The 16,677-nt window shown below is 38.0% G+C and overlaps 1 long non-coding RNA gene across 1 annotated transcript; it reads left to right on the top strand.

Annotated features, from left to right (window-relative positions):
- Positions 1-1,318: 1,318 nt before the first annotated feature.
- Positions 1,319-2,952, top strand: LOC149611143 (uncharacterized). Its single transcript, XR_016376445.1, has 3 exons — positions 1,319-1,392; positions 1,579-1,616; positions 2,902-2,952. It is a non-coding gene; the product is annotated as an uncharacterized LOC149611143 (long non-coding RNA).
- Positions 2,953-16,677: the final 13,725 nt, after the last annotated feature.

The following is a 16,677-nucleotide window of genomic DNA, read 5'->3' as shown; positions in this document are numbered from 1 at the left end:
TCAGGGTTCGTATTATCATATAGGGCTGATGGTCCCTTTTCATATATTACAAATTACGTTAGAGACCTTTATTAAAAGAGTTGGTCAAATCCATACCTTGTGAAAAATGTATAGAACACACTCTCATGTAATCACGGAGTGATTCGGTTGTAAGGTTTAAGCATTTTAACCACTTCCTTTTCCTTTCGCTGGATAATAAATTGGTTTTTTCTCCTTGATGTGTTATTACTTGTGGAATTCGGAAAAACTTTAGCGGTTTAGTCTTGTTATCCGACTTATTTGAGTTATCTCTAACGTTAGGCCTAGGCCTATCTGAACTTTTACAACCTTTAACGCAGCACGTCCGAACCATTTTCACATATAACACGTTCCGTAATCGCCCGTGATAAAATAACGAATAACAATAGTTATTTTAAACTAACAAATAACTAGACTTTGGCATGCCATAAACTGTCCCACCAGCATGGCCGCCTTATCTTAGTCTATTAGATAGAAGGCAGTTCAGTGAACTGGCATAACATAATTACACATTTAGGAACTGAACTGATGTGAACTACTAACTGCTATAGCGAGGTGTGACGTATGAGTTTTCCATCATTAATTTCCCTATACTTCAGCAATATTTCGGGGTGAAAACAAATCCAATTTTGCAATATTTTGGGAAAGATGTCAATTCGATAATAATAAGAAATACACATTTAGTTTTAATGTTATTAGCTCCGCCCTTAAGTACAATTCTAATTGGATTCAGCCTTTGGGAAATTGAAGTTGGTGTTTAAATGATTTGCCAGAATGCTAGGAGGTCAGGCAATGGAAGTATGCTTTGATTTATCATTAAATATAGGAAATAACAGGATTAGATTATTATTTACTTGTAATCATGAAATTAATGTTATTTTATGCGCTGTAAACTATTTTATTTTTAATAAATAAAGTTAAATGACAGTTACGGTAATTTATTGTTGACAAAATTTAGGGTTAATAATATTATTTCATATAAAAGTTAAAATACAAATAGGAATGTTTTTGTTTGACTATTTTCAAGTTTTTAAACACGCATGATTATGATATTGGAAGGCGAAAAATATTTATTTAAATAAACATTTGGTTTGATACTTGCCACGTTTGTTTACAGCATGTAATTTGGGCTTAATTTCCCTGGTTGTTATTTAATTATGGTATTCATTATAAATTTATTCCAGTCAATAAATATTTGTTTTTTACGTTTAAAGGTAAAAGTTGCATATTTTAAAGGGTTTTTCCAAAGAAAATTGTTTTTGACACCAGAAAGGCTTTTGAGGATAATTAGCGACTGCGTCCTGCTGCCAAAAAATAGACCTTAACAGGGAAAAGCTAAGAGTAACTATAATTAATTTTAAATGAATCTAAAATGTAATTTTCACAATGAATGCGTGAGAGGGATTAAAAAAATGTTCAAAGACAGTCATACGTGAAGGTTGGACTTAAAAAGTGTGAGAGTTAAACATTATCGTATGAATGCCTATAAAAATTTTGTTAATCTCTCAAGTGAACAATTCAATGATGAAGAAATTAATATTTACACACATTTAATCCTAGGATTGTCAAATTGAGACTATATAATTGCCAGAAAAATAGTAAGCATGTGTTTTAATATTATAGTTTTTTAAAGTATAAAAAAGGGAAGGGGAGTTTGTTAAATTACTCCTAATATACTTAAAGATGCTTTTTAAAAGGGTAGTGATTGGGACGGGTAAACATTATTGATAAGTTAAAGAAAGAAAAGGTTATATTAATAGATAATATTTAAACATAAAAGCTTTGCTAATCTTTGATATTTTAACAGGATAATATTAGATTAGATTAATTCAATTCAATGTTTTTGAATGGTTTTAAATTGTTAATGTAAAAAAGTTATGGGCGTCTTAATTTAAAAAAAATAGCGCGCTTAAAAGAGAAAAAAATGGAAGATGCGAAACTGATAATTAGAAAACTCTTTGAATATATTTATTTTAATCAGTATTTATTTAAAATTTGGATACGAGTGTATAAATCTCAGTTCAAAAAATCTGTTCAATGTTAACTAATAGGATGAGTTTGTCTCAATAGTTTCACCAGCTTATTAAAGAATTATATTTAATCACATAGCTTTACCAACAGGGGTTACGTTTTTAGTGTTTTTTTACATAAAACACAATTGGGGCAAGACTAATACAGAGTACTAAAAACCCTTCACTAGAAAATTCTAAAATGAATGCAAGAATCATCGCCTTTTTTTCGTAACAATAGCATGGCCCTACAATCCTCCCTCCTCTCCCTTTCACGGTGATTATAGTAGATCAAAATTACTCCAGAACCATCGTTAACCTTAAACTTCCTCTAGGATTAACAATCTTACCCAGTCATAAATTACTTTAAAGGGAATATGAAACTATTAGTATATCTTTGACAGATATGATGCTCCTTTCTGGTACGATTATTGAAATTTTGGACTTTACTCGGGATAAATTTGATATGGATTCTTCAAGCACGTTAGATTCCTTTTAATGTGTATGGACTCTTTCCAAGAGCAGAACAGTGACGTCAGTCAAGTTACTGACGAATCTCTCCCTTTTTCTGATCATTGTCTCACTGACCTCGTACCAGCCGTTGTCTTTTCTCACAAAGTTCACATAATGTCCCTCGGCTAACGATTCACCTTTATGAATAATCACCCCTTTAGTTTTAAAAAGCATCTTACTCATAGTGACATTTTGATTTTCAAAACTTGATATTTTGGTCGAAATCTTAATTGGTCGACCATCTTTGTAATCGCCACGGAGAAGACACAAAAATACGTACTTCCCGTACATCACGCTCTTGTATTTTTGGGTTGTTACAAAATACGCATGGCACCTCTGTTAATCTCATCCTTTTTTCTAGAGATTTCCAATCAATTTTATCTCGGTTTTCTAGTGGAAGATTGAAAATGTTGCTTTCAACAATATTCTCCGAATTTTGTTCAACTTGACACTTGGGGCATTTGGTAACGTTTCGTGACTTTGACCAAAAAAGATCTTTCAGAGCCTTAGAGTAATCGGCTTCCGTTTCTTGGCTTAGTGTCGTCAAAAGGACCATCAAAAATTCACTGGCGTCTTGTTGATCGTTTTGCGTAAAATGATTTCCGACAGCCATTCTCAGTTCCAACCCTTTACGACTGAAACTTCCTTGAGAACTCTCGATGTCGTTTATCGTGTTATGGAGGCAACGTAAAACTGGTTTTTCAACGAATGATCCATTGTAAGATTTAACCAATTCTCTTAATTCCGGCACTAATAAGAGTAGTTGCAAAACGCTATTAGAATAGCACGTTACTTGATCATCGTTAGCTAAACCCTTCAAGGGAAAACTATCCAAACTCTGTTGGGCTTTCCTTTTCTTCTTCGGTGTTTCTGCACATCTCTCTTCCTCGCCTTCTAAAAGGCTTTTAGATAGTGTAGGCGCACTTCTTTTGCCACCTCGACTTTCTTTCGACTCCGTTATTTCCAAAAGAGGCAGATCTGGCCTATATTTTTTGCGAAACATGTTATACTCCATAATGGCTCGTCCATCCGCCTTAATTTTAGTCGGATCGAACTGTAATAGATGGAGTCCGGCCAAGGACGTCACTCTCGATAAAGCCACATACGCCATAAACGTTCCGAATAAATTCGGACCCAAATCCATAATGGCGCATTTTAAACTCATGCCTTGGCTTTTGTGTGTCGTAATAGCGTACGCCAGGATGACGGGAAACTGGGAGCGTTTAACGTAAATGTTTGCCATGAGCAAAAATTTGATGCAAATTTTCTCAACTAAAAAGTCAGTGTTAGCGTCGTCGTTATTCGGTTCGCGATCTACTCTTAGAAAAATCCCAGTAACGTTTCCATGTTCGTCCTTCTTGAACCCAGTTACGAAACCCATCGTACCATTTACAACGCCTTTTTCAAAACTAATATTCCTTCTGACCATTATTCGGCAGCCAACGCAAAGAACTAACTCGCTCTCCAAACCGCCTGTTTTGGACGGTTCGTTTTCTAGCCCTTGCAGTCTCCTGAGAATGTTTTTATTCATTTTTTCCCATAGTCAGCGAGTCTATCCTGACAACGAATGACTTCAACTTTCTCGCCGTTTTTTCGCAGCATATCAAAGTTGAATTTTACGCACATGGCTAATTTAAGCATCAAACAAATTGGGTGAAACCCTTCATTGGACAGCTTAATGAAAAGGTCCATAGCCACCTCGATGTTTTGACCTCCCTCAACCAATCTAGTTTCTAAGGTTGCAACATCAGCTTCGGAAATATTCCCAATTCTAACTCTGCTTAGAATGTCGCCGTAAGTTTGGTCGTTGGCTTGTCTAACATTTTGCGTTAGTTCATCGTATTTAAAAAACTTCCAAAGATCACTTCCTCCGATGCAATTGAATCTAAGTCTGGCTTCTTCGGAAGTGATTTTGATAAACGCGGGATTTCCTTGAACCGGTGGCAATTGGAAAAAGTCTCCCAAAACAAGAATAAATACAACTCCACCAAATGGTTGGTTCATTTCCCAAAATTCGTTCAGCCTCAAGTGAACGTGAGTCAGTAAAACCGATGATACCATAGAAATTTCATCAATAATCAACAGTTTTAAATTACCCAAAGTTTCTTTCATAATGCTTATATTCTCAGATCTCAGGGAATGGTATTCGGCAATACGCCCATGATCTACCGGCAACATTAGTAATCTGTGTAACGTTACGCCATTAACATTCAACGCTGCCAAACCCGTTGGCGCGGCAATGGCCACGCTAGCAGGATTTTGAAAGCGTCGCCTTACAGCGCTGGCGAGAGTGTCGATAAGAAACGATTTCCCAGTTCCACCAGGTCCCGACACAAAAAGGCACTTGTTTCTAGATTTTTCTCCCTCTTGGGAGAAGTGATTCATGATCTGATCATAAATTCTCTTTTGATCCGAGTTTAGTGACGCCACATTGTCAACATCAGTCTCGAAATTCATTTCCATGGCAGCTTCCACATCAGCCATCGCGTGTTCGGTTTCGATAACAATTTCTTTCCCTTGCAGCGCATTTTCATCGTCCTCACTTTCTGCCTCCGAAATTATGGTTTCTGGCTCTTTCGCCTTTTTAGAAGCCTTCCGTTTCTTTTCAACTTCTTTGGAAACCGAGAGTTTCTCGTGATATTCTCTCATGTCCTTCAACACCGAAAGCGAGTGTTCAAAAGCATCGGCGTATGTTTCAAAAGCGCCCAATATCTCAGTTTCAGCACGCCACGGTTTGAAGAGGATCAATAGAGCGTGACGATACTGTTCTTTCTCCTCTATCGGGTCGTGAATAAAGTGTTCTATTATGTAGGGCTTAATTCTCTTTCTCATGAAACTTAGATTGTTTTTCAACTCGATTACATTCGCATTTTTCTCGACACCCTCAGAGCGCATCGCATAATCGTAAAACTGACCAAATTCCCGCAAACTAAGATTTTCCAAGCTGTCAGGACGATTCGGATATTTGTCGTCGACGAACCCTTTTTGGCAAGTGTCCTTGCTTTCGGGGTCAGTTTCCCTCAAACGCGCGAGTTCCTTGTAACCTTTCAAAACTCTTGTTCGGTTTTCTTTTAAGTTAGTGTTAATAAATTTATTGCTGTCGGACTTGTTGTAAAGGTCTTGGCCCAGCATCATATCGAGAGCTTCATAAATTCCTATTTGCTTGCACGTCAAAGATTTCAATCTATAGGCAAATAATTTCTTGGACAAACTTTCGTTGCCTAACTCGGCAAAAGTTTGGTCCATGTCAGCCGGTTCTCCCTTTGTCACGTAAGCCGTGACATAGTTTGCCACTATTTCCGATTTGTCAGCGACAAATTGCAAATCCATGTTGGCTTTGGAAGCCAAAAGTAGCGTGGGATTGTAATCATTGATTAAAACTTCGTGCTGTTTTCTCGGCAAGTCGTACAGTCGTTTCTGCACCTTTTTCATTTTACGGTGACGAGTAACTGATCTAACAGAATTCATGGTAGCAATGTTTGTTACGTTTCGAGGGAAACCGTAACGACACACTTTCAATCCTTTTTTAGAATTTTTCACCTTCTTATAACAACTGGAGGTGCATTTGTGAGTTTGGAATTTTTTTACCAGCCGTTGCAGTTTCGGACTTACCGATGCTCTTGGCATCGAACACGTGATGTGTTTTTGCACGTAATCCAAAATAGTCTCGGTCGAAGAAGTTCCAATCTTTGGAGCGTCCTTGGCCCACAAAAGCATATGGTAGTGAGGTAAACCTCGAGATTGGTATTCAATCCTCCAAAAATAATGTTCTATCATGCCAAGAACTGGATTTTGCTTACACAAGACAAAGTTGTTTAACAGCGACTGCACTTTGTTGTGATAGTGGAAATTGACGCTAAGTGGGTCTAAATTCAACAATTCAGCCACCGTCATCGACTCTACTCCCGGAACGTCTGAATTCACTTTTCTCAAGTGATCGTGCAGTTCCATATCATCGTACTCGGCCGGATTAAAAGTTAGAAGCCAGGTGGGAGGACCAAATTCCCGAATCATCGCTGAAACGTTTCTAAGAACTTTATACCAGTAGTCCTTAGTTCCTCGAATATGACCCAAGAAAGTAACTAAATTACTCTCAAGTTCTTTATCGCCAGATTCAACTCGACTGAGCAAATTTTCAACCCCAATTGGCATGGGTTTTTTAACACGAAGAACGTAGTTCAAACTGCTAGAAATCGCTTTCATTTCGCATTCTTGATAAGAATGGAACAAATAGGCGCAGGGTTGGCACGCTGGTATCCAGTCCGGTTTTATCCATCTGGATTGAACCGGTTTAAACCACGTTGAAAAATCCAGTGGATGTTTCCAAAAAAAATGATAATATAGGCACCATAAAGTGAGATGGAAGGAAAGGTTTGACCCACATGTCTTTACCTCTTTATTTCATCGAAATGGTCGATTCCCATACATTGTGGGTTAGTTTGACGCGCCCTCCTCCCACTGACCCACCCGAAACTCGTGAGACTGAGTTGAATTTTTCGCAACGCTATATTGTTGGGTCGGACCGCGCATTTAGAAAAATCTTTATCAGACCCTGCCCTATTGAAGATCACAAAAAGCCTACCCAGGCCCGACCCTAGCTGCCCTATTGAAGATCACAAAAAAGCCTACCCGGGCCCAACCCTGCCCTATTGAAGATAATAAAAATGTCTACCCGGGTAGACTTTATGATAACCCTACCCGACCCGACCAGCAAAATATTTTAAGTAATTCTCACCCAACCCGACCTAGGATTTTCCGACCCGGTATGGGTCGGGTTGGATTGAAAAATCCCGATTAAATCAGGGGCCCTACTCATCTCTAAGGGAAATGTCTATAGTTTTATCAACTTTTATGTACAATAAAACTGATTCTCAATTAGACGGCCTAGCAGAAGACAACTAGCGCACTAAATGTAAAAAGAAGTGCTAAAATTAAGCATTAGAGAGTAGTTTAAAAAAGCCAGATAAATCCAATAAAATCCGGTTTAAACCAGCAAAAAACCATACCAGGAGCAGATGACAAAGGAGTCTCGGACGCTAGCTTCCATAATGTAGAGGGCAATGGGATCCGCGAACGTCACGGTTATTAACCAAAATCATTACGCAAGTGCCACCTCTCGTAGAACATTTGAGCATTATTTTCCCACCAATAGCGTGGCTGCAAAGTCTCGAAAGGAGATCTGGGAAATCGCGTCTGGAGCCTCTCTTTAAAAATAAGTATCGTCTGCTTATAATTAGCCTAGGCTTGACGAGTATTAGAGTTAAAAAATGGATTTCAACGGCTTTTTAATCTTTTTTTTTAGACTAAAATTGATAATGAAAAGCCCAGCGAGTAACGTATGTACACTATTAAAAAACTAAAATGTGTTTCAGTGCCAAATTTTTCTAAATTTCTTCTTCAATTAAATGATAGCTACAAGAGGTTGGGAAAATAAATGAGTCACGATCTTTTAAAAGAGACAGTGATTTTGTTTCCAACCTCTTGTAGCAGTCAATTAATTCCTACCTTTAAGGTCACAAAATGTAGTCTTTTATCTTAATACCAACGATTACAGCTGTTTGAATAAAGTAATTATATTGTGTATATTTATGTCGCGATCGGGTAAGACGAACCTCAGTAGCCACCATTAGTCCGTTATTACAAAAAAAATTCCCAGCAGACTTTGGTGCCAGATATAATCCACCAAAAGCATCGTCTGCTATAATGTCTGATAGCGCCTCTATGGCAAACGATACCGCTACAGCTGTGACGTACGCGGGTCCCATTGCCCTCTATATTGTGGAAGATAGCGTCCGAGACTCCTTTGTCATATGCTCCTGACCATACCAGTGGCTTTTTCAAGAAAAATCCGGATTTTTGCCAACCCTGATTGCGTGTGAAGTCGGTATGAATATTCATTGATAGTTAATTCTAAGGGAGCGGTAGCCCCCTTAGATAAGGCCTGATGACGGCATAAGGAAGGTTCTTTGATTGGATGTAACTTTTTTAGTATTATGTTTAGTGTTTTGAAAGTTTGCCATTGAACTAAATTCCAGGCCCTTAATATGTAGTTAAAATGTTAAGGAGATCCTTCCAATAGTTTATTTTATAAATCATAAAGTTGCTAAGTGTGGTTTTCATTTCCAAAAAAAATGATAATATAGGCACCATAAAGTGAGATGGAAGGAAAGGTTTGACCCACATGTCTTTACCTCTTTATTTCATCGAAATGGTTAATTCCCATATATTGTGGGTTAGTTTGACGCACCCTCCTCTCACTGCCCCACCCGAAACTCGTGAGACTGAGTTGAATTTTTCACAACGCTAAATTGTTGGGTCGGACCGCGCATTTAGAAAAATCTTTATCAGACCCTGCCCTATTGAAGATCACAAAAAAGCCTGAACGGGCCCGACCCTGCCCTATTGAAGATAATAAAAATGTGTACCCGGGACCGACCCTGCCCTATTGAAGATAATAAAAATGTCTACCCGGGCCCGACCCTGCTCTATTGAAGATAATAAAATTGTCTACCCGGGTAGATGGTATGATAACCCTGCCCGACCCGACCAGCAAAACTTTTTAAATAATTTTTGCTGCCCGACCCGACCAGCAAAACTTTTTAAATAATTTTTGCTGCCCGACCCGACCAGCAAAACTTTTTAAATAATTTTTGCTGCCCGACCCGACCAGCAAAACTTTTTAAATAATTTTCGACCCGATATGGGTCGGGTAGGATTGAAAAATCCCGATTAAATCAGGGGCCCTACTCATCTCTAAGTTTTATCAACTTTATCAGACGGACTAGCAAAGGACAACTAGCGCACTAAAAGTAAATAGAAGTGCTAAAATTAAGCACTAGAGAGTAGTTTAAAAAAAGCTGGATAAATCCAATAAAATCCGGTTTAAACCAGCAAAAAACCATACCAGTGGCTTTTTCAAGAAAAATCCGGATTTTTGCCAACCCTGAATAGGCGTAATCTCGTCTAAAAATTGGACTTTTGTTCAGAAGACGGGATAAACGATACTCGGTTTCCGTTATTTTCCCAAATGGTCTATCATCGTGCTTGCCAAAGCGACCCCGAGGGAACAAATGAACGAAGCTCATGTATTCCAGTTTTTTGTCCCAAGTGCTAACCGGCTCGGCCTCGACGCGCTTCATTTGGTAAGCGCCCAGTAAATCTTTCGGTGGTTGGACGTTCACCGGATGAATAGAGTATTGATCGTACAGATCATTGGCTTCGCCTTCAGAAAGTTTTCGCAACAAAGCCTCGGGTTGTGTTATAATTGCGTAGTCATCTGCTGCATAGGTCAACTGATTTTCACCCTGAACGCTCATATTTGATGCGTTTTGGTCAACTTGCATGTCATGACTGAAATCCACTGGAAGCGCAGCGGAACCACGTGGCACCGCATCACAGCCATCGTTGATCAGCGCAAGTGGATCTGGTACGCTCAGTAATTCATCGGGAATCAATGAATTTTCCCCGCCATCAATATTTTGCGTCCCACAAATATAATCCTCGTTCATTGTCTAAATATCAATGTGTTTGTAAAAAGGATTAATTTTTTTCAGCACACTGAAAGCTTTCAACACTTTTTCGAGGCAAACAATCTGCTGCCAAACCTTTTTGTCCGCAGTGGGAACGCCATTAACCAAGATATGCAGTTCGTGATTTTTGGGCAACGTCTTGGGAACCATCTTCAAATTTTTTTCCACTGGAATTGGAAGATAAATTACTCTTCCCTTTAAAGGTTTAACCGTACCTAACTTCACGTTGGAATTGGTTTTAGTGCTTAACCGCACCACAGTGTGTAAGGGCTTCACAAGCTGAATTAAAACTTTCTCGAACATGTTTAAATTGGTGACATCTGGCGGAGGATTGTCAACCGCCAAGTTGTTCAGAAAACATCTAATGGGAACTTTACCTTTTCCCAAATCCGTAGCGCAGTAACGACATAGAAACATCTCTGCTTCTCTAGCGTCCGAATTATTCATTATCCAGCCAGCTCTTAAAATCAGATAGGCCTCGTTATCAAAAACAGCACTGTTAACTAGTTTTTCTACAGCTCTTAAATCAGTTTTTTTCAGTAATCTAAAACAGCAGTCGCAGGGCGTGTCGTGAAACTCGTTGGTGTTTAGCATTGCCCGAGCGAATTGATTCTCGTAAAGACTCAAGATCTCACTTCCATCGAGAGTCGGCCGAGGAGCGTTAACGCTTCCTGTGGGAGTATTGTTTAGTTCGTTATTTAAATTTTTCCCACGTGTGGCTAGGATTTTTCTCGATTGCACCATGAAATTCGTCAGAGAATCGTTATCACCACTTTCAATTTCAGTTGAAATTTTAGTTAACGCGTTGAGCAAGGCTTTGACTTGATACATCTTATTCAGAATAGTTCTAATTCCCGAATAATGAGGAGCCAATTCAGCGAAAGAACGCAAATAACTTTGGCACTCTTCGCTATCAGCGCAGTAAGAAGTGTGTCCTAGGAACGGAACTATTCTCACCACTACTTCGCCCCCATCTGGTGGTATAAACACGTTTGATTTTTTGCCAAATTCTTTTCTTAATTCGCAAAGGTCCAAATCAGACTCAAAAATTTTAGTCAAAGATTTTTCATTAGCATTGGCAACTGTGTTTATGAATGCTAGTACTTTTGCAATGGCTCGAGTTCGAACATTACAAATATCACTGCATTCCCAATATACAGTTTTGTTTTGGGTTTCAATAAACCCCCCTTCATTGATCACAAAATTTGCTTTTGGATTCTTCTCTTCAGTTTCAACAATTTTGAAAAGATTCGTAACAATTCCCGACTCATTAACTTGTAAAACTCGTTCAACGTTACTAGTGTCGTTATTGTTTTTTATGTCAACGAAATTTCCCATTTCGTCAACAAACAATTCTTTAGTCGAACTGGTAGCACGGTCTCTCAGAACTTTTCGTACACGACCATCAGAATCCAATTGAAAAATTTTGTCGTAATGTGAGTCATCGTCATTTTTCAATATTTTCCCATTATTTCCAATCAGATAATAGGTAGTTTCATGAAAATAGGCCTCTTTCATGCTACTGTGAAGCCTTTTCCCACCCACAACTTTTGCCAAATTGCCAGGATCAATGGACCCAATTTCTTTGATTTTCTGAACAAAATCCTTAAATTCACTAACAATCCCCGTTAGTTGGGCGTGGTAAGCCGAATATAATTGCCTTTTCAAATGCAATATTCTACCAGCTAGCACTTGGCATTTTAGCTTGTGAGAGATAGACTTCGTGCGCCTATTTTTGGTCTCGGTGTCAAAAGACTTTGACGCCGCCAATCTTTCAGTGAGACGTTTGACTAGGAACCTTTTATAGCTTTCGGCTATAATTTTTTTGTTTTTGGTTTTGAAAATCCCCGCATTGAGGAGCTTTTTCGCAAAACCAAATTTATCTACTTTAGTTGGTTTAGGTTTGGGTTTTCATTTTTTTGAGCAAAAACCAACATTAGTGGTGCACCTGGTGCCATAGCCCTTTTACCACCTTTTGCTGTACCACGCGCAAGTTTATGCTGAACATGGTTATTTGCTTTTCTTCTCTGAATATTGTCCTGGTTTTTCAGATAGTATTTCTTATTTTCAAGTTGTCTACTTTGCTGTTTTTGCAAAGCTTTGCTGTTAACTAACAGTTGCAATTTACTTTGCGCTCTTTCTTTTTGCTTTGCTAAGCATCTATTTTTTCTGTTTATTTTTTCTCGACAAAACATTATGAAAATTTATGAGTCGCACAAAAGAGGAAATCTTTTTCAACCTCTGCAGAGTTTTAATCAGTACAAGCAGTACCGTATTTGACACAGATTGCAATAGACCTCAAATAAGCCTTAATCCCACACTGGAACTTGCAATTTGGATACACAAAGAAATCCAATTAATGGGAGCACAGAAAGAACCCAATTAATGTGAGCACAGAAAGAACCCAATTTATGGGAGCACAGAAAGAACCCAATTAATGGGAGCACACAGAGAACCCAATTAATGGGAGCACAGAAAGAACCCAGTGTCAAAAAAACCTCTGACAGAATTGAAAATCGTAAAAAGAAAAAAAAATACAATTTAAATTAATGAAAATAAAATAATTACAAGGGAACTGAAACTTATTAAGGGTAAGAATGAAAGAGACAATTTCACAATCTAAAATGAGAACAAAATTATGGTAATGTACAGTAGGAACATAAAAAAATTAAAAATACTTAGTTTATAGATCATATAAAACCTTAAAAATTAAGATTCGTGGCAATTAATATTCTTTTACAAGTCTTCGGAATATGAACGAGGTGGAAATTGGAACAATTCCCGCCGAAACCGAGGGGCTGCTATCTCTCTCTAGAAGATGTACACTTGATTTCAGATTCATGAATTCCTTTACTTTCAACCCTGTGAATTCATGATTCTCTACTGAATACAGAATTCTTAGAAAGAATTCAAAGAATTCAAGAAATTTTTCAATGTACTAGATGACTTCACGCAAGTAAAAATGAATTCACATCCGAACTTATAGATTTTTTTAGTGAATTCACGAAATTCGAGTATGAATTCGTAAATGTTTAAGTGAATTCAGGGAATTTACTGAATTCATCAATGCTTTAGATGAATTCACTTAATTAAAAAGAGATCTCACTGAATTCATCTGCGATTTCGTAAATTTTGGAGCGAATTCACGGAATTCATCAGTGAATTTGTTGATTTTGAAGCAAATTCATGGAATTCATCAAGCTAGTACCTTCTTTTAAAACTCTTCTCGATTTATAGAAAATACACGTAACTTCTTATAGTAAACACCACCTTAAAACCGTTCTAAATATAACGTAGGTATATGCTTCCTTTTGATTTTTAAATATTCCCTTGATTTCTTTGAATTTTGAAATAGAGGAGCGGGATAAAAAGCGTGAAACCCTTATTGTCGACGGGTGACAGGAATTTTAAAGGGAGTATTAAACCTCCAATTTAAATTAAGGCAATACCATAATGCTCTCTCTCGCTTTAAATATATCGAGCAAAAAACACAATTCGAGTAAAACACAATTCTCAATGTTTAACTATACTAGTACAAATAAATCTAATTCTTAAACTTGCTGTTATAATTCCCTACCTTTTAAAATACACTAACGAAAAATATCACCTCACCACAGTTTTCTCCCATTCACTCCCCTTCAATGACGAACGAAACATTTTATACTACCAAAGGCATTTACCGTGGGACACTACTATGCCGCCAGTTCAGGCCAAACTAAGAGCCTCATCGTAGATGTACATCCTACGATGTGGCTAAGAAATCGCGAATGGCTGGGCATCACCCCAAGGGTTTTCGAGACATCTGCACGTTTACAAATATTAGAAAATTAGGTCTTCCAAAAGTAGGTTCGAGTATTTATCGAGCCTTAATCTGATTAATCAAAAATGTCTTGATTAGAATCAAGACCTAAAAAGTATCGATAAGACTGAGGTTATCACTTGTCTGAAGGATCGGATATTAATTTTTCTTTTTAATTGAAACTTAAATGCATGCTTAAGAAAAAACAACGTTCCATTACCGTTTTCCGTTGAAATAAATTATTTTACTGGTAATCAATTTCAAAAATTTACTTATCTCGGCTTTTCGACCACAATTCCATTCCCCGAAAACATTTTATCATTACATTAATTACTTTTGGGAGAGTACGTGTATGGTTTTGCGTTTTAAAAGGTTCCTAAAGACGTTACATCCCCATTCGTAATTTTAATTATTCTAAAACCAATGGCGCCAAATTCAATAGGGACAGTAAGATTTTTACTCGCGGTTTTGCAAAATGATGTAATATCAAGTGTACTTCAGTCAACCATCGTATTGTTCTTTCTAATAGTTCAGGGCATGATCAGTGTTACTGCCCAAATTCTCTCTCTAGTTTCTAACAATGGTTAGAGACTATTTGATATGGCACGGACAGCGTTATATACATTTGTAAATTCGAAGTAGCACAAAAGGAAAAAAATCCAATTTTTTTATATTTTAGCTTGAATTAAATAAACTCATGATAGTAGTTATAACGAACAGAAAGTCAAGGGAATGGCACCGGTAATGAGCAGCAAAAAGAAAGGAAAGTTTGCTTCAAGTTAGCAGAGGGACATGGTAGTGAAAATGGTAATCTAGAATTTTGTTCGTTCAAACCTTAATATATCATGAAAAATTCAAGTGAGGAGGGGGCACTACCAAGAAAGATTGATTTTGGCAGATAACAGCAAAAAAATTGCGTTCTACACACACTGGGACTATGAGAGAGTTTCAAGGCCGAGGTCGCACATGATGAAATTTCCACTCCAGTTTACATCAATTCTCCCTGGTCGTACTAGTAGCAGGTTAAGCCATAAATGGCTCAGGTCCTGTTAGTCTCGAAAGGGTAATATAGTGCTTGAAACTTTTAAAAGATTCTTGTCATGGCTAAACAGACCGTTATTACAGTTTTTTATTACTTTATAGGTTATTTTGACACGTTATCTCCCAAAAGTAATTAATGTAATGATAAAATGTTTTCGGGGAATGGAATTGTGGTCGAAAAGCCGAGATAGTTAAATTTTTGAAATTGATTACCAGTAAAATAATTTATTTCAACGGAAAACGGTAATGGAACGTTGTTTTTTTCTTAAGCATGCATTTAAGTTTCAATTAAAAAGAAAAATTAATATCTGATCCTTCAGACAAGTGATAACCTCAGTCTTATCGACACATTTTAGGTCTTGATTCTAATCAAGACATTTTTGATTAATATCTGTTCCTTCAGTCTTCATTTTAATTAAGAATGTACCCACAAGTACCTACAAGCACTCAAAAGTACCCACAATCACCCACAAGCACAAACAAGTACCCACAAGCACCCACAAGTACCTACAAGCACCCACAAGTACCTACAAGCACCCACAAGTACCTACAAGCACCCACAAGTACCTACAAGCACCCACAAGTACCTACAAGCACCCACAAGTACCTACAAGCACCCACAAGTACCTACAAGCATCCACAAGTACCTACAAGCATCCACAAGTACCTACAAGCATCCACAAGTACCTACAAGCACCCACAAGTACGTACAAGCACCCACAAGTACCTACAAGCACCCACAAGTACCTACAAGTACCCACAAGTACCCACAAGTACCAAAGGCAGTTGGTTACATAATTTATTAGTGTGGGGGACCTTTTCCAACTTAACTTGTTAGCTCAAACAAAGCTAGGTCCCCTTGTTTTTCAACCACCACGAAATATGAACCAACTAGCTTTAAAAGTGCTAACATCATAAACTGTCTCTTTTCACTGCTTAAATATCGCAGATTGGTATGGTTTTGAAAATTTAAATTTAAACATACTTAGACTTAATTATAGTCAATGAAAATTGCTTAGCGGAATATTAGGTGTTGTACCTTCCATTTAAAACCGTTTTCAAGTCTAACAAACGTATAGTTTTTCTAACATCGGAGCCACCGGATCGTTTTTTTTCAGAACATTTCCCATGTATCTACAAGCACCCACAAGTACCTACAAGCACCAACAAGTACCTAAAAGCACCCACAAGTAACTACAAGCACCCACAAGTACCCACAAGCACCCACAAGTACCCACAAGCACCCACAAGAACCCACAAGTACCAACAAGTACCTTAAAGCACCCACAAGTACCTACAAGCACCCACAAGCACCCACAAGTACCCACAAGTACCTACAAGCACCTACAAGCACCCAAAAGTACCTACAGGCACCCACAAGTACCCACAAGCACCTACAAGCACCCACAAGTACCCACAAGCACCCACAAGTACCCACAAGCACCCACAAGCACCCACAAGCACCCACAAGTACCCACAAGCACCCACAAGCACCCACAAGTACCCAAAAGTACCTACAAGCACCCACAAGTACCAACAAGAACCCACAAGTACCAACAAGAACCCACAAGTACCTACAAGAACCCACAAGTACCTACAAGAACCCACAAGTACCTACAAGCACCCACAAGTACCTACAAGCACCCACAAGTACCTACAAGCACCCACAAGTACCTACAAGCACCCACAAGTACCTACAAGAATCCACAAGTATATACCTACAAGTACCCACAAGTACCAAAGGCAGTTGGTTACATAATTTATTAGT

Source organism: Phalangium opilio, unplaced genomic scaffold (assembly GCF_054372755.1).
Source record: "Phalangium opilio isolate 3A_F unplaced genomic scaffold, DU_Popi_V2 ptg000246l_1, whole genome shotgun sequence".
In the NCBI taxonomy this organism is placed as follows: Eukaryota; Metazoa; Arthropoda; class Arachnida; order Opiliones; family Phalangiidae; genus Phalangium; species Phalangium opilio.
Note: the sequence above shows the minus strand (reverse complement) of the source record. Positions and strands in the feature narration are given on the sequence as shown.